The sequence below is a fragment of the Schistocerca serialis genome, chromosome 9, assembly GCF_023864345.2.
Source record: "Schistocerca serialis cubense isolate TAMUIC-IGC-003099 chromosome 9, iqSchSeri2.2, whole genome shotgun sequence".
NCBI lineage: Eukaryota > Metazoa > Arthropoda > Insecta > Orthoptera > Acrididae > Schistocerca > Schistocerca serialis.
The window spans coordinates 238719764-238747103 of NC_064646.1; the positions used below are offsets into that span (position 1 = coordinate 238719764).

Consider the following 27340-nt stretch of genomic DNA (forward strand, 5'->3'; position numbering starts at 1 on the left):
TTAAATCTAACTAACCTAAGGACATCACACACATCCATGCCCGAGACAAGATTCGAACCGGCCATCATAGCGGTCGCGCGGTTCCAGACTGAAGCGCCTAGAAGCGGTCGGACACTACGGCCGGCTTGTGCAAGATGAAACGGAACTGTGTTCGTGCCCTCTTTTCCTCTGCTGGCCCAAGCGCACGTTGGGACTGCACAATATCAACCGAGATTTAGAAAATTATAGTAGTTAACCTACTGCAAAATGTAACTTAAATTGTTCCAATACATACAACACTAGATCTTGACTTAAGCAATGGTTAATATAGTGAAGGAAAAAACATTAATGTAAACTAATAAAACATCTGGAATAAAGTTGTCTACGTAACATATTTAAGTGATTAACGTTGCAAGATCACAGGTTAATGCACGTGCGAGACAAGCCAATGCAAAAGTGAAAAGTTGGTACAGTAATAACCGGTTTAACCGCGAAGTATTGAATTCAGGCATGCAACGGCCATTCATTGTGTTGTACAGGAACCGGATGTCTGTACATGAGGTGGAGTTGCATGCCTGTTGCCCTTAGTCGTTTTGTACAGGCATGATTAACGCTGTTTGTTGATTATGCTGGAGTTTTCGTCCTATGGTGTTCCATGCGTGCTCGACAGGAGACAGATCTAGTGATGGAACAGGCCAAGGCAACATGTCGACACACTATAGAGCCTGTTGGTTTACAACAGCGGTAAGTGAGTGACACTTATCCTGTTGCAAAACTCCCTCTGGAATGCTGTTCATGAATGGCCGCTCAATGGGTCGAGTCATTAGCCTGCAGTACGAATTTGTAGTCATGGTGCTTGGGCTAACTACGAGAGTGCTCCTGCTTTCATTCGAAATCGCACCCCAGACCATAACTCCAGTTATAGGTCCAGTGTGTCTAGAGCGCAGACTGGTTGGTTGCAGGCTGTCAAGTGGACTTCTAATCAACACACGGCCATCACTGGCACCGAGGCAGAACCAGCTTTGTTCAGAAAACACAACAGACCTCCACTCTGAGCTCCAATGAGATCTCGTTTGACACCACTGAGCCGTGGCAAGCTGGCGCCAGTGTTACTTTGTTTACGTATCGTTGAGATCGATTGTGGTTGAGCTAAGCCATATTTGCTTTTCGCGTGTCTTATCTTCCGGGTTGGCGGGCGAAGCGATTTAGTTGTTAGCCTTCGACGGGTAACCCTCGAGATCTCGTGACATTCGCTGGGAGACGAGTGTCAACGGCTGCCGAATGAGCGTGATGACCGTTATATATTGTGGTGTGAAGTTGGTCGGGCGTTTTGGCGACATGGGCAGCTTGGAGGTGCAACTTCTGTGACTTCACTGGCGACAAAATTTGAAGTGAAGCGGTGAAGATGTGGAACCCGCTCCTTCGTATTGTATACGTGATAGGAGTTAGTGGTCGTAATTGTGTGTTGTTGACCGAAGCACTCAGAGGCATTTAAATTTTATTATTATGGTGAGACTTTCATAGTCGAACTTTAAGATGGTGTGGAAGAGTTCAGTTGGCCTAGTTAAATGGTGGCCGTTATTTGAAAGCTTTTTCAGAAGTTTTACTGGCGTTTTGTGTTTCTTGTAATCAAAAGATTTTATGTTGGCGTTTTCAAAGTCTGCATTCTATTAATGGAGCTGTGCATGTGTAAAATGCGTAAGGTTGAAGTTGCGAATTTGTCGGTAGTGTAACGTGTTCCTTTACACGTTTACCCATGTATCGAGTCAAAGGTTCTGCCGAGTGCTTCTATTTTTCAGACTTATTGGAATGTCTTTGTGATTCGCGTAAAAACCTTTGATTGTGCCAGCGCCTTGGAGGGGAGTGAAATGTCATCCGAGGTCTAGGCCTGGCAGTGTTTATGAACCTGGCCACAACTGGGAGTTGCTCACATACCGCCTTTCAAAGTTTAGTATTTATCTTCCTTCCGCCAAGGCGGGTTAAGCTGGTAGCTATATATATTTATATTATATGTAACCTGTTCTTATACGAACCTCGTTCCTTAAATATTAGCGACTGGCAACTGGTTAAACTTTAAACTGCATACATCTGCTCAGTTCCTTGCGCAGATCTTTCTAGTAGTCTTTTATTAACACGTCTGAGCACGTGAACATTCATTTTTAAAGATCAGTGTTTCTGCAGTAGTTTTTTATGTATGTGGTTCTATTATGTTATGTAATTGGATCTTGAAGTGTAATTAAGTCACCCTTTATTGGTAACTGTTTTCATTTTATGTATTTTGAGGGATTTCCTATATGGGAGTTTGAACTTCTGAAGTTTGTCAGTAATTCTGTTTCCTTAATAAGGGAAAATAAAGCGAGAGGTATTAGTGCCCGGCAACGTTGAGTTTGTAATTGACCTTTTAACAAGTGCTTCTTTAACGGATTGAATTAGTAATTTATCAGGGTATTTTAGTAAAGAATGTTTTAAGTGTGGCCATCTTAACGTAATAACTGGTTTTAAGGAGTTTGCTGAAGTGGCTATGTGAAGTAATTTATAACTACTATGCCTAAGGTTTCTATAAATGCCTGGCACATTAAGATTTTATAACTTTCTCTTAAGGGACTGTTTGAGTACTGAGTACGTTGGGTTTATAACTGTATTTGCAAAGTTTTATATAGTGGCTCGTCCACAATTTGTAATTTTCAAATTCCTTAAAAGGTGTAATGTCAATGTTGTTGTTGTGGTCTTCACTCCTGAGACTAGTCTGATGCAGCTCTCCATGCTACTCTATCCTGTGCAAGCTGCTTCATCTCCCATTACGTAAAGCAGCTTACATCCTTCCGAATCTGCTTAGTGTATTCATCTATCGGTGTTCCTCTACGATTTTTACCCTCTACGCTGCCCTCCAATACTAAATTGGTGATCCCTTGATGCCTCAGAACATGTCCTACCAACCGATCCCTTCTTCTAGTCAAGTTGTGCCACAAACTCCTCTTCTCCCCAATTCTATTCAATACCTCCTCATTAGTTATGTGATCTACCCATCTAATCTTCAGCATTATTCTGTAGCACCACATTTCGAAAGCTTCTATTCTCTTCTTGTCCGAACTATTTATCGTCTATGTTTCACTTCCACACATGGCTACACTCCATACAAATACTTCCAGAAACGACTGCCTGACACTTCAATCTATACTCGATATTAACAAATTTCTCTTCTTCAGAAACGCTTTCCTTGCCATTGCCAGTCTACATTTTATATCTTCTTTACTTCGACCATGATTAGTTAATTTGCTCCCCAAATAGCAAAACTCCTTTACTACTTTAAGTGTCTCATTTCCTAATCTAATTCCCTCAGCATTACGCGAGTTAACTCGACTACATTCCATTAGCCTCGTTTTGCTTTTATTGATGTTCATCTTATATCCTCCTTTCAAGACACTATCCATTCCGGTGAACTAACTGTCTTAATTATAAATTGTGACTACCAACCATGACTCCATCCTGCTTCCTCTTTTATAGTATCTAAAATATGGTGGGTAAGTGTGGTATGAATAGGGAACCCACGTACCCACCACTAAGGTCTCACATGGCGTTGCTTTGAGGTCAATATAATGCAAGCTACAGGGTGTCTGTCTCGGAGCTGTCCTTGAAGCAACCGATTTGTAACAGTTCGTTGTGTCACTGCGGTGCCAGCTGCAGCTCAGATTTCTTCTACAGATGCAGTACGATGAACAGAGCCACATTCCGATCTCGATGGTCTTCCCTCTCGGTAGTGCCACGTGGACTTCCGGAGCCCCGTCTTGCGACCGTACATTCCCGTGACCACCGCTGCCTGCAACCATGTACAGTGGCTGCTTTCTTTCAAATTCTGTTTCATATTTGGCAGATGTAACATCCAGCTTCTCGTAGCTCTGTTACGGGAAATCCTTCAAACTCAATGAGGTGCTGGTAATGACGCCTTTGTCGCCTTAAAGGCATTCATAACTAACATGCACTTACCACGTCTAATCTGAAAGGTAACTAACGATCACGACCGTTGCAGCGTGTACCTAAAACAAACCTGATTTGCATTGTCAGAGTAGAGCTACTAGCGCTACTCTTGCGCACTGGCGTGAAATTTGAACAGACATCATCTTTCACATGTGGCAACACACCTGCCACCTTTTGTTTATGTCGCACAACTACTTCTTGTTACGATTTTGTGTAATAGTTCCCGAAAAAGTCGCTGTTTTGCATAATTTTCAGTGGCGTCAGACTTGCAAGCTGTAGATTTACTTTATCATGAAACCGTCGCCCTGAAATCCCTTCTACGACAACTGTAATATTTTTCGATTTTTCACTAAAAATTTATATATATATATATATATATATATATATATATATATATATATATAGAGGGACCACCCGACCGCCGTGTCATCCTCAGTGGAGGATGCGGATAGGACGGGCGTGGGGTCAGCACACCGCTCTCCCGGTCGTTATGATGGTATTCTTGACCGAAGCCGCTACTATTCGGTCGAGTAGCTCCTCAATTGGCATCACGAGACTGAGTGCACCCCGAAAAATGGCAATAGCGCATGGCGGCCTGGATGGTCACCCATCCCAGTGCCGACCACGCCCGATCGCACGGGAACCGGTGTATCCACTGCGGCAAGGCCGTTGCCTTTATAAAAAAGTTAGTAAGCGGAATTTCAGCACCGCCATACAGTTGAAGGCTGAGAAATTGTAGCAGTTTTCAAAACGAGTCTAACATTACATTGTACAGCAATTTGGAAGCGGTAAGTCCAAAGGAGAATGGCTACGAGTAGTTACATTTAAAAATTCGTAGACGGCGTAATTACATAAATAGAGAATCCATATTTTGCCAGTGTTTTCAGATAACAGTTCTGTCATAGAAAAAAATTATTGCATGGAATCCCAATTGGGAAAAAATATTTGAGATTTGGTGTCACTCGCATTGATTTTTGAGGAGTAAGTTAGTGTTCCCAATGCCGTCCGCACCGAGTGACAAAAGCAGCACCGGTATGCGTAGTGGACACAGGCTGCAGTGGTCAGTTAATACGAGTAGTCCATGAAAAGCTATGTGAGGCGCAGGCTGAGGTACCTGAGCTGTGTGCGTAACTGTCGCTTGTAATATAGATGGGCAGTGTGAGCCCTTGATGCCACTGTTTCGAAAAAAAATTCCTTTTGAACTTCGAGCGGATCTTACGAAATAGTAGAGATACTTTCTTGGGCTTTTGCCTCCAATTTTCGGTATTGGCAAGTTTTGGTGTTGCTGGCTATGTTAAAATTTCTGGTGGCAAGTGTAGTATCAGAATTTCTAGTTCATTTCTTATCTATCATCGACTAAACCGATCGCTGTTTAAGAATAACATTATATGGCACAAATGGAACTCCAGTAGCATTTCCGAATTTGTAAAGTAATATCTGTAAAAGGTTTTAGTATTTTCGAAAAACATCCAAAACAAAAACGCATAAATATTTCTTTACTTAAAATAACCAGTTTCGACAGCCTTTGCTGTCATCTTCAAGTTTGTTTGTTTGTTTTTTTTTTCATCTCATTTTGCTCTATATTGGTCGATGAATTTGTTAGTGGCGGACGTCCGATGACAGCTGTTCAGGTTCTTTGTTGATCCGGATTTTTTTTTTTTTTTAATCTCATTTTGTTCGCTTGTGTTAGTTTCATCTGCTCGGGGTGGACGTCGTTATTGAGTTGAGAGTCCAGGTTTCACTTCAGCTCGTCAATAATGGTACTTAAGTTTTCTTACTTTATCATACACATTCGCTGCACTATTTCCAGAAACTTTCCACTCTGTTAACTGCGACGTATGTATCCCGTGGATAATTTTTTACGTCATTTGGAAGCTAAAAAGTATACAATATACTGTTTCCAGAAACTTTCCACACCATAACTACAACGTATGTATACTGTGGACAATTTTTTAGTCAACTAGAAGCTAAAACGTATAAAATAAAAACCTAAATTTGTTCAAATATTTCACTGTTAATCAAAAAAGTAGTGTATCATTTCTTGCCTTCAGAGGACAACCACTTGGTTTTCTGTGCATACATTTCCATATTAACCCTTCAGTAAAGAACGTTGTCAATAAACACAGATTTTTATTAGCATTTAACGGAAACGAAGAGTGCTTACAATTAGGATTACATTGGTTTTTTCAACGCCAGTTTGACCTGACTGTTAAAACCGCTCAAAATAACTGTTTCTAAAATAACCAATTTTCAATTCCCATTGTTTCCTGTAATAAACGTAGAAATCGAACAAGGATTGGAAAATTTTGTTTCCTTTAGTTTCAAGAGACACGGAATCAAAATACTGAATTAAATAGGGAAATAAAAGTAGTCCTTCCACCTTTCGCTGCTTTTCTAGAAAGGTTATAAGTAGTTGAATACTACAATAAATCATCAGTACTTTCCTATGAATCCAAATTTTTTTGGAACTCTACTCAAAAACCATATTGTAATCGAGTAACGTGGCAGTACTTGGTCATTACGAATAGTCAGTGCTAAAGGGTGAAAACTGAGGTTGAAGGACTCTGTTTTTCGTGTTAATTTGTCCCTTTTCACGGGTACCATGTACATGGCTTGACAATTAATAAGCAATAACTGATAGCTGCTAACAAATAACTGCCAGTTGCCTTGGAAAGCAAGAAATTGCTACCGAACACCCGACCAGTGGTAGTAAACGAAAATGAAGAGCGGGCGTTGGGGTGAGGGGAGGGGAGGTAATGTTAACTACAGAGAAGCCTTTGCAAGATCACTTTGTATGCATTCGACAGTAAATGCAGAGAGGTGTTCGAACAGATTAGTGCGACATACCGTGTGGTATTGCAACATGTCTGTGTAAGACTCATTTGATTGCTTACGATCGTGGAAGAGCAGTTGTACAGGTCGAGGCCTGTCACAGTATCATTGCTGCGACCTTAGTAAAGGATGTGTCCGAAAGCGTCATCTCGCGATTAAAAAAGGCCGTTGAAGTTGGAAATGCTATGCGAAAGCATGCCGGTATTCGTAAATGGACCACCACACAACACGAGGATGCCTTAGTGGCAAAAAAGAACAGACATCTCACTGCTTGGCAGATATCTGCAGACACTGCAACCGCCACTGGTACACGTGTTTCTGTCAGAATCATTTCGCAGCGATTTCAATCAGGCTGTCCGTATGCCCGGAAGCCCATTAAATGCTACCCACTTAAACCACGCCGTCATCGAGAAAGATGTCGTTGATTGGAGTCAGCAACAGTGGTGCAGAGTGATGTTCTCCGAAGAATCCCGCTTCACTGTGGAAATGGCGCAGGCCACCAGTTAGTGGGCAGACAGAGGGGCACGTTACAGACCACAGAATGTACATGATCATCGGGCAGGCACTATGCACAAAGGCCGAGCACTGCTCCATATCTTAGCGCAACGCCACACAAGACCGTTGAGGTATTAGACACACTGGAAAGTGAAGATACTGAAAGCATCGAACACCTACAGAGCATGACTTGTATGCTCCTGGCAGACATTTTTCTCTGCAAACACCGTCTTCCAGAACCTTGCAAGAACTGAAACCGCCTTGAGAGAGGAGTAGAACAGTATCCACCATAGACTCCTAAACAGTTTGATAGCCAGCATGATTAATAGGTGCAAAATATTCATTAGTGGCCGATGACGGCATATTACTTACTGAGAGGCTGATATCGACCTTCACGTTGGGATTTTGACCTCTGTCAAACTTTAACGGTGTATTTTCAACTGTCCTGCTTTCGCTTGTGGTAAAATATGTACCATTTTGGTTATAAATATACCAACCCACATCTGTTACGTACGTACTATGTTTGATGTCGTCCATCATTGCCTGTCGTTATTCCTTAGCAGTTGTTAAGTGGTGTATTTTAGGCACCGGAAGAACTCATTTCTTATGAGAAACATGCTATGTACATTTTCAAATCAATAAAAATACATGTATTTCAATAGTTAATTACATTCTGGAAACACTATTTATTCGAAAATATATCTAAAATACATTTTTCTCAAAATTATAAAACGGTGCCGAAGGAATGGTTAAATACTTAATACATTACATTAGTAAGTGCGTGTAAGAACATGGAACAGTGAATATTTTCCTTTAGAATTCATGTAAAAACACATCAAGCCGTCTCACTGCCAAACTTGCTCTATAATGTTATTGCTAATATGGATACTTGCTCTAATTTATTTTTCACCGAGACATTGAATATTTTGAATTTTTTCTCTAGACATTTTCTTATTAAATTCATTCGTTACACTGTATAAACTCTAAAACTATAGAGATGTAGGGATACTTTTCCTTGGGACATTAGGCCGTCACACTGGACAGTTGAGGTCGGTTGGTGCATCCGGCGATGAAGAATTTTATGACTGATTCTCAGGACACTTAGTGGCTGATGACGCTTCATGTATCATACCCATCAGTCGATTGCTTACAAAGTTATGAAATTTTCAGTGGTTGTCCCCAGATCACATCCAGAAGGGTCTAGACGGGGACGGCTGAGGTGGAGGTGGAGGCGGCAGCCTCGGCAAACTCCTTGTCTATCCGCCTCTGCGCCTCCTGCCTTAAATATTTCATCAACATGTGAATAGCCTCGTTCACGTGAGGCGGCATGTACTTCTTTTCTTGCTTCTCGTAGTAAGTGTTCAACCGCTCCAACTCATCCTGGAGTTCGTTAACCAGCGACACCGCTACCTGCTGATCAGAGCCGTGAAGTTTGTTAGTTAGTTAGCTACATGTTCTACCCGACACATTCTGTACATTATTCCGCAAGGAGTCGAAAGAGTCATTACAAAGAATAGTGACATGGATCCATTTACATGTGAGTTCAAAAAACAGAATGGTCTTTAGTTTAATAGCACAAATAGGTATGTAATGGTATTGCAGTAAGGAAGCTACAAAATTCCAAACGAAAATTCTTCCGTGAAATAGACTCATTTCCCTGAACGGACTTTTCAACTTACTTTCAAATCTGGGTTTCCCGTCTTCATACAATTACATCTATAACTACATCCATACTCTGCACACCACTGTCAAGTGCATGGCAGATGGCAGTTCCCACTGTAGCAGTCATTAGCTTCTCTTCCCGTTCTACTCACGTATGAAGGAAGCAAGGAGAACTACGGTTTAGCCTCAGGTCAACTCCGGGGTCATTAGATACAGAGCACAAGCCCGGATTGTTGCAAGGATTAGGAAGTAGCAGAAATAAAAATAGCTTAACAACAAAATTGGTAATCGTGAAGTACACGAAGTTAAGGAATTCTCTTACATCGGAAGCAAAATAACCCTTGAGGCTTGAAGCAAGGAGGACATACAAAGCGGACTGGCACAGCCAAAGACGGCGTTCCTGGCCAAAATAAGTTTGTTACTATCAGACATTTGAGGAAGAAATTTCGGAGAATATACGTTTGGTACACGGTATTGTATGGGGCTGAATGATGGACTGTGGAAAAATTGAAACAGAATAGAATCGAAGCATTTGAGATGTGGTGCTGTAGAAGAAACTTAGGTGGACTAATAAGGTGAGGCATGAGTAAGTTCTCTGCACAATTGGGGAAGAAAGGAACATATGGAACACACTGGCTAGAATAAGGGGCAGGTTGGTAGGACATCTGTCAAGACCTTAGGGAAAAATCTGCACAGTACTAGAGGGAGCTCTAGAAGGTTAAAACAATGGAGGAAGACAGAGACTGGAACACGTCCAACAAGTAACTGAGGACATTGGCAGCAAGAGCTACTGTGACATGAAGAGGTCTACTCAACAGTGGCCGCATCAAACCAGTCAGAAGACTGATGACAAAAAAATATCGAGGAGTCGGTCGAAATCAGTCTTGCTACTGAAGAGTTTGTGTGTACAACGACTGAAATAAACCTTATGCTCTTACATGCTGCGTATTCCCAAAGTTAAAAAAGAAACCATTTGCAGATAACCGCCCAAAAATGCTTCTCAACACTGTAAATTTTTCTCTATTGCTGTATGCCTGCTGTCATTGATTATAACACTTATGTCTCCTGCAAAACAGAGGTAATTGTTGTCGATGTGCAATAAATGAAAGCTCATAAACATATATCAAAATCAACAGAGGACTCAATATTGAGTCCTGTGGACTCCATTGGTGATTCTACCCTCAACTATAAAAATATATGCAGTTTTATACGTTCAAAAATTTTTTCCGGGCTTGGTGAACGATGACCTGAAAAAAGAAGCAAAAAACAGTTTCAAATTCGGATAAATATAAGACGACACCAGAAAATGTAGACCCTACGACTTAGCACGGAAAATTGAAAGGATAGAGAAGTGATTTCTATCTTGTCACGTAGATGCTATCTAAAATATATAATTCAATGACTTTTCATGGCCAGAGAATGCAGACTTAGGGTATATGATTACGATGAAAACGAACAAAATGCTATCTCTAAATGCCTCTGAAAGCGTTTGTAATTTTTGTTAACAATAATTAAATTAACATGAAATTGTGTGTGTCTACTGCAAAGAATAATATCACCATTTGCACAGCTGACGGACCATGTGTCCAATTTTTGTAAGTACTTAACCGGAATAACGACTTGCTGGACAAACAATTAGCAACCTTTTTTACGTCTCATGCTGATCGGTACTAAAGGCAGCAAACTTTTTCAGAAAATACAGTTACTCACTCTCTACGAAGTCCAATGTCTTTGGGCGATCAAACTGACCTCTCTGTAGTAGTTATTATTCACGCATTCGTGAATTCGAAAACGCGAGCCTGTTTTTCCGACAGCTGACAATGGTTCTACGTATCTCAGCCCCAAAATCAGAGTAATTAACTGTATTTGTGCTTTTGCCTATATAATTCTTCCTCTTGGTTTGAAATCGGGTGTTATAAGACAGAGCGAAGGAAGGCAAACTTGCATCTCTAAAATTTTTGGATTTGGACAATGGTATTGACAGTGCTGTTTGGAACATACAGTTAGACATCATGAAGTTACCAGACAGAAATACAGGAAGCAAATGTTCAACTGTAGCTTGTGTAGAAACCGCACTGTATTTCTGAGAGGCGAAAAACATGAAATAGAAGCAACATTTGAGAAGGGGAGGAATCGCGGATGCCAGAAAGTAATGGCACAACTTCAGTAACAATAGTTTCGTGACGCACATGGTGAGGCATGAATGAATAGTTAAGTTGCTAATGGAGGCACATATGTGGGATAGACACCAAGAGGAAAGCTAAGACTTGACTACATATCAGCAGGTTCAAATGGATAGAAATTAAAATTGCTATTCCAGGATAAAGTAACTTGCACAGAACAGATAAGTTCAAATGGTTCAAATGGCTCTGAGCAATATGGGACATAACTTCTGAAGTCATCAGTTCCCTAGAACTTAGAACTACTTAAACCTAACCAACATAAGGACATCACACACATCCAGGATTCGAACCTGCGACTGTAGCAGTCGCGCGGTTCCAGACTGTAGCGCCTAGAACCGCTCGGCCACTCCGGCCGCGAACAGATAAGTGTTAAGAGATGTATGATTTCAGTGCTTGGATTGAAGGCCACAACACCAACTGCAGTTTCCATTCAGTACGGTGTCTGTGCCAACGCATCAAGAACAAGACTTAATATAGGGATACGAGGGCGTCCGCAATGGGGGACCACAGGAGTACTTGCCCCTTCCTGGAACCCAGGGGCATAGAATCTGTATTAATTACACTATTGTCGCCAGTTTTTAATAATGATTGCCTGCTATCCTATTAAATAGCAGATGGTTTTTTTATTTTTATTTCTGTTTTTCCGTTTTGAGAAGCATTAATTTGCCATTTGTTCATGATTATTTTCGTTGCACAGGGATATTCTCCAGCACTCTCATTTTATGACTCTACGTCACATTTTTGATTTTCAGTTACAGCCTAATATTTTTGGTGTACTAATCAAAATTCAGCAAATGAAGCAAGTGAAAGGGAATACAAACGTTTCAAAAATGAGATTGGTAGGAAGTGCAAAATGGCTAAGCGGCAATGGCTAGAGGACAAATGTAAGGATTTAGAAGCATATATCACTTGGGGAAAGGATAAGTAAAGGGGTCGTGGCCCAAGGCAATCTGCCTTCGGCAGTGGTTAGATGAGCACGTAATGTTTGCGTCTTACCTGTTGTGTTGCTTGCGAGCGAGTGCGCGTTTGTTTATTTTCGCGTAGTGGCTTGTCTTCACGTCCGACTTCATGAACTTTTCCTTAGGATCGTAAACGAGCAAAAGCGTATGAAGTACGAAGGTTTATTTGGGATGAAATGTATCTCTGGCCGCAAGATGTTCTCAGAACTCATTTTTCGATCCTCAGTACAACTGTGCACATAAAGCTGGCGAATGAAGAGGTATGCGCGAAAGTTGTACGGCACCATGATAATGATCTCAAGTTCTGATACTATGGGAGGTTTCGGGGGACGCTGGTTTTGGCACCCGTACGTTGAGGGTTTCGGACTCCCGTTTGAGGTGCCGACGGACGCTGTGATGGCCGCGTTGAGACGTTACAATACTGTCGTCAGTCACGTTGCTGAAACGTGGAAGACTTTCGAAACGGACCGTGTCGTCAATGGTGTCCAGCAGATAAAAATTGAGCTGAGGAAACGCGTGCCTTCCTACTTGGTAATTGCCTATTGCATGCCTCACGTCATGTACAATGGCTAACCGCATATTTGTTCAGCTTGTGACGAGGAAGGTCATGTCCGTTCTGAATGTCTCCGACGTAGACTGGACCAGAAGCGAATCAGAGACGTCGCTCTCCCAGCGGCGCCCACTGTGTTACCTCTACCTTGCGCATCCGCTGTGGGGCTGCCCGCGCCCACTCTGAATCGGGCGGCGCCGGCGTCAACTCCTCCCGAGGACGCGATGGACGTTTTGCCTTTTCTCCTACAATGTGCTGGAGACAGTACCAATGAACGATGGCCGTCAGCAGACACAGCCCGTCTGTCCCGACCCAGTGGTTGTCGATCATGGATCTGTACCGACCTCCACTTTTCTGCCATCTGACCATACGCGGACGACAACCGCCCGTCATCCGACACAGAACAATATGTTGGGAAGCAGCGATCCGAGGATACAGAAGAGAAAACGCCGTACCCTTCTGATGACTCCCTCCACCAGATGTGTGCAGGGGATGATGACCCTGCTACTGCTGATGCCATGTCCTCTGCCCTGGCACCGGATGACGCGACGTCTTCCCCCCCCCCCCCCCCCCCCCTTCGTCTTCTATCAGCATCCACCTACGGGCACTGACCTTCGCCCGCCTGCATCTGATGTGGTTGTCTCCATTTCTGTCTGTCGGTACCTGTGGCCGCACCTCTGTTAGTGTTCGATGAACCGGCTCAGTGAAACGTCTGTCTTCTGTGCGAATGATATCGAGGCTGAAGATGGACGTTCTGGAGATTTACCGAGAGATGGACTCCCCTTGATGGGGTCTGCTCCTCCCTCCTCATCACAAAGACATGCCCTTCCACGGGAGCTTAACAGGGAACTCCCTGTGCTTCCCCCATGTCTGGATAGCCCATCCTCCTGGCAATGGCAGATTTTCAAACTTATCATAGAGCCACAGACAGTGTCCATAAAATGCTGTATGCTGCGGGCGTTGACTTTGTCCTCCATCAGAAGATGCATATTGCAACCTTTTGTGCTCCTCTTCGCTTCACGACATATGTCTCCCATACTTCCCCTTCTGGTTGTGGGGTGGCGATCCTCCTACATGAGGATATCATTGCTGACGCATTTGCCGATATCTCTGAGCAAGAGGTATGACTCTCACGTTTTAGGGCGTCAGGATCATCAATGTCTACGCGCCATCTGGTTCGAGTCGCCCCCACAAACGTTCCATTTTCTTGCGATGCTGGATCTGCTTGCCGACGTAATGGAGGACGAAGTCCATGATGATGCTACTCAGGTGGGTTCTACAAACAAGTTGCCTGGCCCTAAAGGCCGATGGTCTCCACATTGCTATCCCCAAGCCTTGAGGTACATTATGGATGCGTTATTACCGCCCCTTGATGTTGCTCAATAGCAATAGGCAGATCTTTACCCAGCTGTCAGCTGCGTGGCTTAAACGCATGGCCCAATACGTGGTCTCCCCTCAACAAACTTCTTTGTTAGGTGCCAATAAGATAAACACTGCTCTCTGTCCCTATCAGGACATAATCACTCTTGCTCATCTTATTGTGTATATTGTGTACCTGGTCTTTTGACCCACGCCTTTCCCACTCTTCGTCTGGTCATCAGAAAGTTCTTCTCGGAAAAACTATACATCGATAATTTCACTGAGTCCCTCCTCCTCGTGACGTTGGTTTCCTGTTATTCTCAGTTATATTAACAACAGTAATTTAAAAATATACTACAAGAAAAGGAAATAAATAAGTCATTGGTGTTCTTTGTAGCTCTATTCCACGTTCCCTATCCTGTTCTTAGTTCCTGGGAGCGGAGAGGGGAGGGTGGTGGGGGGAACAGGACATGGTAGCCAGGCCTCTGGGTGCGTCTCTGCCCACATTTCCCCCACCCCCTTATTTGGATGCCAGAAAAAAAAGAGAACGTCTTTGATTAGTAAACAAAATGCCTGCAGTCACCCCTTCGACCCCTGAAAAAGCCTAAATTTATAATGAAAATCATCAGCAATGGCGCCCAAAGACTTCTGGCATAAGATGTCACCCTTATTCCGCCTACGGCAAAGTGGGCGGAGGAGCAGACAAAGGTTCAGGGCACTCTCTTGCCCTTAATGTGGGAACATACACCCTAAAAGTAGAAGAATCAGCAATGATCAACGGTGTGATGATGCAGAAGGCGATGGAAACCATTGGACTAAAGACACATAACCAGTATCCACAAGATATGTGGTCTGTAATTGAAAAGTCTCATGACGATCCCTCCACTGGCAAATGATTCAGGACTAGTTCCCCATTTGCACCTCCAGGAGGGGACTCCCAAGGGGGTGGTGACTATGACAGAAAGATGGAATAACCAACGAAAAGATAACGTTCTACGAGCTAGGGTGTGGAATGTCAGAAGCTTGAACGTGGTTGGGAAGCTAGATAATCTCAAAACGGAAATACTAAGGCTTCATCTAGATACAGTCGGGGTCAATGAAGTGAAATGGACGGAAGACAAGGATTTCTGGTCATACGAGTATAGGATAATATCAACAGCAGCATAAAATCGTATAACGGGAGTTGAATTCGTTGTGAATAGAAAGGTAGCGCAGAGGGGTTACTGTGATGATGATGATGATGATGATGATGATGATGATGGTCTGTAGGGCGCTCAACATCGTGGTCATCTGCGGCCGTACAAGTTCCAGTCTTTCGATAACCAGTCTCTCGACTACCCGAATGGTGATGAGATGATGACAACACAAACACCCTATCCCCAGGTGGAGAAAATCCCCGACCCGCCGACCCGGCCAGGAATCGAACCTGGGATCCCGTGATCCAGAGGTAGCAGCGCTAGCCACCAGACCACGAGCTGCGGACAGAGGGGCTACTGTGAAAAGTTCATTGATAGGGTTGTTCTCATCAGACTCGCAACAAACCAGCAGCGACAATAATAATTCAGGTATACATGGCGACGCTTCAGGCCAAAGATGTATAGATAGAGGAAGTATATGACGGTACTGAACGGGTAATTCAGCATGTAAAGAGAAATGATAATCTAATAGTCATAGGGGACTGGAATGCAGTCGCAGGGTAAGGAGCAGAAGACCAATTGAGTTCTCCAATAAATTTTAGCTAGTAATGGTGAATACTTTTTTTCAAGAATCACAAGAGGAGGACGTATACCTGGAAAAGACCGGGAGACACGGGAATGTTATAGCTTAACTACATGATGTTTAGTCAGAAACCAGATTTATGATTTGAAAACGTACCCAGATGCAGATACAGTTTCAAATCGCAATTTAGCACTGATGAAGAGTAGGGTGAAGTTTAAGAGACTGCTCAGGAAGAATCAACGCGCAAGGAAGTGGGATACGGAAGTACTAAGGAATGAAGTTCTCTCAGGCTACAGATACTGCTATAAGGAATAGCTCAGTGGGCATTTCCGTTGAAGAGGAATGGACATCACCAAAAAGATCAATCACAGAAGTTGGAAAGAAAACCATCGCACAAAGAATGTAACTTCGAAGAAACAATAGGTTTGATTTGATTTGATTAATTATTCATTCCATAGACTCACAAAAGAAGGGATCCTCCTGGGTGTGGAACATGTCAGATAAACACAGTACAAAAATGTAATTAGAAAAACTTGAGTTTCATTAATTTTAATGGTCCTCAGTCAATAAACAGTAAAATTATGTACATGAATTAAAACTAAACTTCTAATATTTACAGGTTTAATACTTACATCTGCTTTCAATAAATCCATCGTTCACACAGTAGCTAGTTACTTGGCTATTACAATCAAGCATTGTCAAAAATTAAAGTAAATTATTCATTTCCATGATCCTCAGTTAAGAACAGTCAAATTATGTACAAGATTTAAAATTAAACTTCCACTATTTACGGACTTCAGACTTACATCTGCTTTCCATACATTCATCATTCACACAGGAGGTAACAGAAGAGATATTTCACCTGATCGACGGAAGAAGGAAATACAAAAATGGTCAAGGAAATTAGCGAACACAGTTAAACAAGTCACTTATGAACGAAATAACAGGAAGTGTAAGGAAGCTAAGGTGAAATGACTCCAGGAAAAATGTGAAGAAATCGGAAAAGAAATGATTGTTGGAAGGACTGACTCAGCACATAGAAAAGTCAAAGTAACCTTCGGTGAAATTAAAGGCAAGGTTGTTAACACTAAGAGTGCACTGAGAATTCCACTCGTAAATGCAGACGAGAGTTAGGATAGATGAAAAAAGTATATTGAAGGCGTCTATGAGGGCGAGGACTTGTCTGATGACATGATAGAACAATAAACAGGAACCGATAACGAAGAAGTAGAGAATCCAGTATGAGAATCATAATTTAAAAGAGCTTTTGAGGACTTAAGATCGAAAAAGGCAGAAGTGATAGGTAGCATTCCATCAGAATTTCTAAAATCAAAGGGGGAATGGGCAGTGAAACGATTATTCACGCTTGTTTATAGAATGTATGAGTCTGACGATTACCACTTGACTTCAGAAAAACATCATCACAATTCCGAAGATTGTGCGAGGAATATCGCACTATGAGCTTAACAACTCATGCATCCAAGATGCTGACAAGAATAGTACCCAGAAGAGCGGAAAAGAAAATTATGGATGTGACAGATGACGATCAGTTTGGTCATGGGAAAGAGAAAGTCACCAGAGAAACAATTCTGACGTTTCCGTTGATACTGGAAGTAACACTGAGGAAAAATAAACATAAGTTCATAGGATTTGTCGATCTGGAAAAAGGGCTCGACTATGTCAAATAAAGCAAGATGTCCGAAATTCTGAGAAAAATAGGGGTAAGCTATAGGGAAGGGCGGGAAAGATACGAGAGAAAATAACAGTGGAAGACCAAGAACGAAGTTCTCGGATTAAAAAGGGTGTAAGAGAGGATGTAGTCTTTCGCCCCTACTGTTCAATCTATACATCGAAGAAGCAACGAGGAAATAAAATAAGTTTTCAAGAGTGGAACTAAAATTAAAGCTGAAAGAATATCAGTGATAAGACTTGAGGATGACATTGGTGTCCTTCGTGAAAACGAAGAGAATTTACTGCTGTTGCTGAGTGGAATGAACAGCCTAATGTACACAGAATATGGACCGAGAGTACATCGATAAAAGACGAAAGTAATGGAAAGCAGTAGAAATGTTTGTCACGAAATAGATGGAGTTAAGGAATTCTGCTACCTAGGCAACAAAACAACCAAAGACGGACGGAAAAGCTGGCTGCTATCAAACTTAGGGCTCAACTGCAGGAAGAAATTTCTGAGAATGTACATTTGGAGCACAGTATTGCATGGTAGTGAAATACAGACTGCGGCAAAACAGGAACAAAAGTGGATAGAACTATTTCAGATGTTGTGCTACATAAGAATGTTGGAAATTGAATAATGTGGTACGGAATAATGTGGTACTAGAGAAAGCTGTAGAGGATAAAAACCCTAGAGGAAAGAGAGACTGGAATATATCCAATAAATAATTGAGGACGTAGTTTGCAAGTGCTGCTCTGAGATGAAGTCGTTAGCTCAAGAGAGGAATTGGTAGAGAGCGGCATCAAAACAGTCAGAAGTTTAATGATTCAAACACAGTGGAGAAAAGAGAAGAAGCTGTATGAGTATCAAGATATCTGGCGGAAAACGAGTCCTAAGCAGAGAAGAGAAGCTGAAAGGTGAAAGGAGTATATTGTGGGTCTGTTGAAGGGAGATGAAATTGAAGGCATAGTTATAGAAAGGGCAGAGGACGTACATGAAGATGATGGAAGCATTTGACAGAGCACTGAAAGATGTAAATCGAACCAAGATCCCGGCAGAAGAAAAATTTCATTATAACTACTGATACCCTTGGGAGAGCCGGCTATGACAGAACTCTTTCATCCAGTCAGCAAGATGTATGAGAGAGGCTAAGTACTCTTACACTTCGAATTCCAAGAAAGCAGGTGATAACAGGTGTGAAAATTACCATAGTATCAGTTTAATAAGTCTCTGTTGCAAAATACTAACACGAATTCCTTACAGGTCAATGGAAACACTGGTAGAAGCTGACCTCGGCTGAGATCAGTTTCGATTCCGAAAAAACGTAAGAACACGCGAGGCGCTGACCCTAAGACTTCTCAAGGAAGATAAGTTTAGGAAAGGCAAGCCTACGATTATAGACTTAGAGAAACCTTTTGACAATGTTGACTGCAACATTATCTCTCAAATTCTAAAGATGGCGGGGGTTAAATACAGGGAGCGAAAAGCTATTTACAGTTTGTACAGAAACCAGACAGTAGTTATAACAGTGACACGGAAGGCAAGCAGTGGTTGAGAAGGAAGTGACGCAGGATTGTAGCCTATCCCGATTGTTATTCAATCTGCATACTGAGCAAGCAGTAAAGGAAACAATAGAAAAATCTGGAGTAGGAAAAGTGGGGAGTGAAGAAATGAAAACTTCGAGGTTTGCCGATGACATTTAATTCTGTCAGCGACAGCAAAAACTTGGAAGAGCAGTAGAATGGAATGGACAGTGTTTTGAAAGGAGGATATGAGATGAACATCAACAAAAGCGAAACAAGAATAATGGAATGTAGTCGAAATAAACCAGACGATGTTGACGGAATTAGGTTAAGTAAACGAAACGCTTAAAGTAGTCGATAGGTTTTGGTATTTGGGCAGCAAAATAACTAATGGCGGCCGACGTAAAGAGCATAAAAATGTAGACTGTCAGTGGCAAGAAAAGAGATTCTGAGGAAGAAAAATTTGAACATTAAATATAAACTCAGGTGTTAGAGAGTCTTTTCTGAAGCTGTTTGTCTAGAGTGCAGCCACGTACTGAAGTAAAACATGGACGATAAACAGTTTAGACAAGAGGAGAATAGAAGCTTTTTAAATGTGGTGCTACAGAAGAATGCTGAAGATTAGTTGGATAGTTCATGTATCTAATGAGGAAGTACTGAATAGAATTGGGAAACAAAGAAATCTGTGGCACAGCCTGACCAGAAGAAGGGATCGGTTGGTAGGACACAGTCTGAAACAATTAGCGATCACCGATTTAGTAATGGAAGGGTGCGCGGGGGTTAAAAATCGTATAGGGAGAGCAAGAGATGAATACAGTAAAGAGATTCAGCAGGATGTAGGCTGCAGTAACTTTTCGGAAAGGGAGAGGCTTGTGTAGTATGGAGTAGATCAGATAACTGCATCAAACATGTCTTTGGACTGAAGATCACGACAACAACACAACACAACAACATCTGGCAACACTAAACCTGAGGTAGGTGTTTATAATGGGAATACGACTCGTAAAAAACAACTGCATGCCTCGCCAATATTTTTGGCGATATGTCGAAAATCAGTACATATACATCTGTGATTTGTCGACGTTGGGTCTTTAACGACGTTTAGCGTTCTTGACTGGTTGTGGAAGATGAGCATTACTATTTAACAGAAACTAGCAGACAAGAACGTAATGTGAGGGGGAGCAGGTTATAGGGACTGGGAAACCGAATAAATGTGCAGAGCACAGTTTCGCAACAGGCCGCCTAAAAGGAAAAATTTATTTTGCTGTCGATATTAATTTACGTAAAAAAATGGTATTCGAACAACAATAGTTGTTGGCAACAAATAATTATTCGCACAGCAGTACTGGTAGAACAGAAGTTACGCTCCTGCGCACCTGGTAGATGGGAGAACTGCCGAAGCTGCATCCCTGCCGCATACACACACACACACACACACACACACACACACACACACACACACACACACACACACTCACTCACAAACACACACACACACACACACACACACACACACACACAACAGACACGCACCCGCACACACATAAAACTTTGCACGTCTTATAATTTTGAAAACAGATTCAATAAGAATGAAACATTATTGAAAAATACCACTTAAATGAACTACGTGGACGAAAAATATTACCTGTAATAAATTAAGTGTGTCATTGTACTACATACATTACAAATTGTATAAAGCTTATAAAGAAACTGCAAGTAAAACAAAATGTATACCTTATTGTTTATGGCAGCACTGTATGTTGGATTTCGGACTATATACACTCCTGGAAATTGAAATAAGAACACCGTGAATTCATTGTCCCAGGAAGGGGAAACTTTATTGACACATTCCTGGGGTCAGATACATCACATGATCACGCTGACAGAACCACAGGCACATAGACACAGGCAACAGAGCATGCACAATGTCGGCACTAGTACAGTGTATATCCACCTTTCGCAGCAATGCAGGCTGCTATTCTCCCATGGAGACGATCGTAGAGATGCTGGATGTAGTCCTGTGGAACGGCTTGCCATGCCATTTCCACCTGGCGCCTCAGTTGGACCAGCGTTCGTGCTGGATGTGCAGACCGCGTGAGACGACGCTTCATCCAGTCCCAAACATGCTCAATGGGGGACAGATCCGGAGATCTTGCTGGCCAGGGTAGTTGACTTACACCTTCTAGAGCACGTTGGGTGGCAGGGGATACATGCGGACGTGCATTGTCCTGTTGGAACAGCAAGTTCCCTTGCCGGTCTAGGAATGGTAGAACGATGGGTTCGATGACGGTTTGGATGTACCGTGCACTATTCAGTGTCCCCTCGACGATCACCAGTGGTGTACGGCCAGTGTAGGAGATCGCTCCCCACACCATGATGCCGGGTGTTGGCCCTGTGTGCCTCGGTCGTATGCAGTCCTGATTGTGGCGCTCACCTGCACGGCGCCAAACACGCATACGACCATCATTGGCACCAAGGCAGAAGCGACTCTCATCGCCGAAGACGACACGTCTCCATTCGTCCCTCCATTCAGGCCTGTCGCGACACCACTGGAGGCGGGCTGCACGATGTTGGGGCGTGAGCGGAAGACGGCCTAACAGTGTGCGGGACCGTAGCCCAGCTTCATGGAGACGGTTGCGAATGGTCCTCGCCGATACCCCAGGAGCAACAGTGTCCCTAATTTGCTGGGAAGCGGCGGTGCGGTCCCCTACGGCACTGCGTAGGATCCTACGGTCTTGGCGTGCATCCGTGCGTCGCTGCGGTCCGGTCCCAGGTCGACGGGCACGTGCACCTTCCGCCGACCACTGGCGACAACATCGATGTACTGTGGAGACCTCACGCCCCACGTGTTGAGCAATTCGGCGGTACGTCCACCCGGCCTCCCGCATGCCCACTATACGCCCTCGCTCAAAGTCCGTCAACTGCACATACAGTTCACGTCCACGCTGTCGCGGCATGCTACCAGTGTTAAAGACTGCGATGGAGCTCCGTATGCCACGGCAAACTGGCTGACACAGACGGCGGCGGTGCACAAATGCTGCGCAGCTAGCGCCATTCGACGGCCAACACCGCGGTTCCTGGTGTGTCCGCTGTGCCGTGCGTGTGATCATTGCTTGTACAGCCCTCTCTCAGTGTCCGGAGCAAGTATGGTGGGTCTGACACACCGGTGTCAATGTGTTCTTTTTTCTATTTCCAGGAGTGTATATATATAATATAGACCAGATTATATTTGCTCCTCATGAATGACAGTGTATAAGCTATTAGTCAGAAACAGAAGTAAAAGGGCGTATGTGAAGGGTTGTCAGAATATTCCTTTCCAGGAACTGTGTTTTTCTTACAATTTCATTTCGCATTTCCTTGCTTTCAATGCTTGTTATGTATGAATAGATGTTTTCTTAAGTATTTCGTGATGTTCTAACACCCTGTACGTTCCAAAAATCATATTGTAATTTCGCTTCTTCGTATTATCACTAAAGATTTAGACAATCTTATAGATTCCAGGTTAGTTTTCTCCTAATATTCCGGTCGGTTAATGTGTGGTTCTTATCTTCTTTTGCCTTATGAGTTCATCAAGCCTGTGAATCCTGTTCCGATTTGGATTTGAGCGTTGTACAACACATAGTGTCATGCAAAAAGAGCTACGAACCATTAAAGTAATAGGTAATTTTGTGTCTTACAGCATTTCCTTACGATATTCCAACGTCGCTTTCTTGTAGAAAACAAAATCGTCAGCTGGAAACCTCAGAGTCCTGCTGACATTATCTGATAGATGTTTCTTTGTATGGATTTGTGTATATTTAGCACAGTAGGTGATAATAGCCCAAGTTAATTAAAGTTCATACTTGTTCAATTGAAATACCATCTGCTTGTGATTTACATCTTATAGCTAGGCATTTTTTTTTGCAGATAAGAGAACCACATGTAAGAACATCAAGAGCTCAGATGGAAACCCACTTCTAAGCAAAGAAGGGAAAGCAGAAAGGTGGAAGGAGTATATAGAGGGTCTATACAAGGGCGATGCACTTGAGGACAATATTATGGAAATGGAAGAGGATGTAGATGAAGATGAAATGGGAGATACGATACTGCGTGAAGAGTTTGACAGAGCACTGAAGGACCTGAGTCGAAACAAGGCCCCCGGAGTAGGCAACATTCAATTTGAACTACTGACGGCCTTGGGAGAGCCAGTCCTGACAAAACTCTACCATCTGGTGAGCAAGATGTATGAAACAGGCGAAATACCCTCAGACTTTAAGAAGAATATAATAATTCCAATCCCAAAGAAAGCAGGTGTTGACAGATGTGAAAATTACCGAACAATCAGTTTAATAAGCCACAGCTGCAAAGTACTAACACGAATTCTTTACAGACGAATGGAAAAACTAGTAGAAGCCGACCTCGGGGAAGATCAGTTTGGATTCCGTAGAAATACTGGAACACGTGAGGCAATACTGACCTTACGACTTATCTTAGAAGAAAGATTAAGGAAAGGCAAACCTACGTTTCTAGCATTTGTAGACTTAGAGAAAGCTTTTGACAATGTTGACTGGAATACTCTCTTCCAAATTCTAAAGGTGGCAGGGGCAAAATACAGGGAGCGAAAGGCTATTTACAACTTGTACAGAAACCAGATGGCAGTTATAAGAGTTGGGGGACATGAAAGGGAAGCAGTGGTTGGGAAGGGAGTAAGACAGGGTTGTAGCCTCTCCCCAATGTTATTCAATCTCTATATTGAGCAAGCAGTAAAGGAAACAAAAGAAAAATTTGGAGTAGGTATTAAAATCCATGGAGAAGAAATAAAAACTTTGAGGTTCGCCGATGACATTGTAATTCTTTCAGAGACAGCAAAGGACTTGGAAGAGCAGTTGAACGGAATGGATGGTGTCTTGAAGGGAGGATATAAGATGAACATCAACAAAAGCAAAACGAGGATAATGGAATGTAGTCGAGTTAAGTCGGGTGATGCTGAGGGTATTAGATTAGGAAATGAGACACTTAAAGTAGTAAAGGAGTTTTGCTCTTTGGGGAGCAAAATAACTGATGATGGACGAAGTAGAGAGGATATAAAATGCAGACTGGCAATGGCAAGGAAAGCGTTTCTGAAGAAGAGAAATTTGTTAACATCGAGTATAGATTTAAGTGTCAGGAAGTTATTTCTGAAAGTATTTGTATGGAGTGTAGCCATGTATGGAAGTGAAACATGGACGGTAAATAGTTTGGACAAGAAGAGAATAGAAGCTTTCGAAATGTGGTGCTACAGAAGAATGCTAAAGATTAGATGGGTAGATCACATAACTAATGAGGAAGTATTGAATAGGATTGGGGAGAAGAGAAGTTTGTGGCACAACTTGACCAGAAGAAGGGATCGGTTGGTAGGACATGTTCTGAGGCATCAAGGGATCACAAATTTAGCATTGGAGGGCAGCGTGGAGGGTAAAAATCGTAGAGGGAGACCAAGAGATGAATACCCTAAGCAGATTCAGAAGGATGTAGGTTGCAGTAGGTACTGGGAGATGAAGAAGCTTGCACAGGATAGAGTAGCATGGAGAGCTGCATCAAACCAGTCTCAGGACTGAAGACCACAACAACAACTACAGCTAGGCATTTTCCATATTACCGTACTTTTTCATCTAGAAAATCGAAGAGTATATAAATATCAAAACACCTGCAAGATGTAAATTAGCTGCAGATGATGTGTTTTAATTATTTGTGGATTGTTGTTGTTATATATAAGGCGGAACTATGAGCCTCATGGAAAAAGGGTGACCCGGCTGAGTCATGCAATTTGACTCTTAGTCTGATCACGAGGTGTGGCCATTAATTGCACGCGTTGATCACGTAGGCTGACGTGAGGATCAATTAACTACACTTGACGGAATGTATCTGGAACATCTTAGGTGATTAGAAAGTTAGTAGACAGGAATAAAATTAAATATTTAGCTTTAATTCAGCATCAGCGGTGAACGCCGATCCTGACTTTGTACAGTAATTTTTACAAGTGCACTTACAGACTGAACTGCGAATACTTCTTTGCAATTCTGATTGCTTCACACACATAGATCAATTGTCAATGCATATACTGTATGTGACGCCTGGCTAGTTCGTAGCTACTGAATTAGCTGAAGGCTATGCTGACTAGCGTCTCTGCAAATGAAATCTCTGAAGCTATAACAAGTGAATCATTCCTATTAAAGTCGGATGCAGAACTGGCCAGTGCGCTAGCTTGTCTCGTAAGACCAACCGAGTGGCGGCACTCGGTCTGCTAGCGTCGACAGTGGCGAATCGCGGGTCCGACGTGTACTGACGGACCGCGGCCGACTTGAAGCCTACAACCTAGCAAATGTGGTGCCTTGCGGTGACACCACAGTTACCACCAACTACAACCATCGACGTGAAAAACCAGTTGACAAAGGCCGTAAGAGTTGCTGGGTGCCTGCAAGATGTTGTGTGTAGAAATAAATTTATGACAACTCAGGGGACAGTAAGCGTTATAAAGCAATATTGCAGTCTGTTATGACATATGTAGCAGAAACTAAAGTACAAACGAAAAAGAAAACAAAAGTTAACGGTAGTGGAAAAGAAGGTACTAGGACAAATTCAAATAGTAGCGACGTGGGACAAGAGAACAAATGTATCGATAAGGGAAAACTGTGGAATGCGCCACATAAATAAATGAACGTGGCCAAGGAAAATAAACTGAAAGGTGCGTATAGAAAGAATGGACCCCACAAGACTCTTTAAAATTTGTAAATATGGACGACCGCAAAACAAACGGATGCCCGGATGACCACTCAAGAAATAGGGCAAGAGATGGTCCAGTACGACCCCGAAATGCGACCGACAAATAGGGGAAATCATAGTTAGCGGAAGAAAAAAACAACAAGAACAAGAAGGAGAGCACATTAGAGGCCATTCCACGTTTTCTTGGGAAACATCCGAGGATAGCTTCATTTCGGTTGAACATCCGCCTTGCGGTGTAAATAAGTACGTTCTGTTAGTCAAACAGTCATTCTACCAGTCTCGTATCCGTGATTGTATTTTGATTAATTGTAGACAAAGTGGTACGGTGTCGAATGACCTTAGGAAGGCAAAAGCTACCTGCTCCTTTGTTTCCACTGTTTGTAAGTTTCCTGAACATATCCAGTTTAGGACCTACAAGCATATTTATTATTTTTACCCTAAAGCTTGTGACATACCACAAAGTAAGTACCTTCGAGGTGCCGATTGCTTTGTTGCCATGTTTGAGACACAGTACGGGATCATCGATACGTTACCTGAATCAAGCAGACGGATAGCAGCAGAAACACGAAGATGTGGCGGGGCATGGCTGACACTTTGTGGCAGACGAACTGGCAGTGAGGACGGTAACAGGGTTCTTATAGGGCTTGGGGCCCATTTTGCCCCTCGTGTCCTGCCACTGTTTCCACTGTGGCCCCCTCCCTCCCGTTTGCCCTCCCCCCCCCCCCCAAAAAAAAAAAAGGAAAAAAATCTTCTCCACCGAGAAAAGTTGCTGTAACATTCCCCATCAGTCTGACAAGGAAACACTCGCCTGCGAATGAACTCTAGTATGACTCATTTCGAATGATGTTTGGCCGTCTGGGAGGCTTATGCAATATATTTGACACAAAGATACACAAAGTTCAAAGCAATACAGCGCATGTCAAAGGCCTCTGTGTCACGCTTCACACTACAGTAAGATGATAATCTCTAGACGTAACGAGTGTTAGTCATACTGCAGATATTTTGCAATACAGATTTAACATTTCCATAGTTAGTCATGTCCCCAGAGGAGTTCACGCCAAATATCTGGCATCTATCATATTGACATACGGCAGCCATATTTGTTCTAAAAAGTAACCCACACATATCCACCTGTAAGTAGTTACAACTGAGAGAATAGTGCAACAGGATTAAAACTGGTACAAATCATACAAACTAAGTCTTAATCTAGAAAAACTCATAGTAAACAATTAAATACATATGAAAGCTACTCACGGGTACCAAAAGTATACAGGGTGACTCAGTAACTATTGCCACCTAGAATAACTGCGAAACTATAAGCCAGAAAACAGTAAATACCTACAAATTCAAATACAAAGAAATATTTGGATTTTGGGATGTAAAGATTAGTTGATTCTAATCTCCACCTTAGATAAGATTTTAAATTTTAGAGTATACAGAGAGACGATAATGCTACCTTAAATGAGTGAATTTACATACCTGCGTAGTGTGAACTAGTAAATCAGAAAAGCAGTTGAATCTTGTTAGAGGAAAAGCAGTGGCTTCTTCCAAAAAACTGCATTTCGATAGTACACCCAACACACACATACATACATACATACTCCATCAAATATACACAAACACCATAAAATTGGCTTCTTCAGAAGAAGTAAACGTTCCTAGGTGCATTTTTTGAAGTACGTAAGTAAATT

At 42.5% G+C, this 27340-nt stretch overlaps 1 long non-coding RNA gene across 2 annotated transcripts; it reads right to left on the reverse strand.

Moving 5' to 3' along the window:
- Window positions 1-7943: 7943 nt before the first annotated feature.
- Window positions 7944-26316, reverse strand: LOC126418473 (uncharacterized). 2 transcript variants are annotated; one of them, XR_007575855.1, is made up of 2 exons: window positions 26183-26316; window positions 7944-8691 (listed from the first exon to the last, which is right to left on the reverse strand). It is a non-coding gene; the product is annotated as an uncharacterized LOC126418473 (long non-coding RNA). The 2 variants fall into 2 exon arrangements; XR_007575854.1 differs by having other exon boundaries at window positions 7944-8694; window positions 26183-26310.
- Window positions 26317-27340: the final 1024 nt, after the last annotated feature.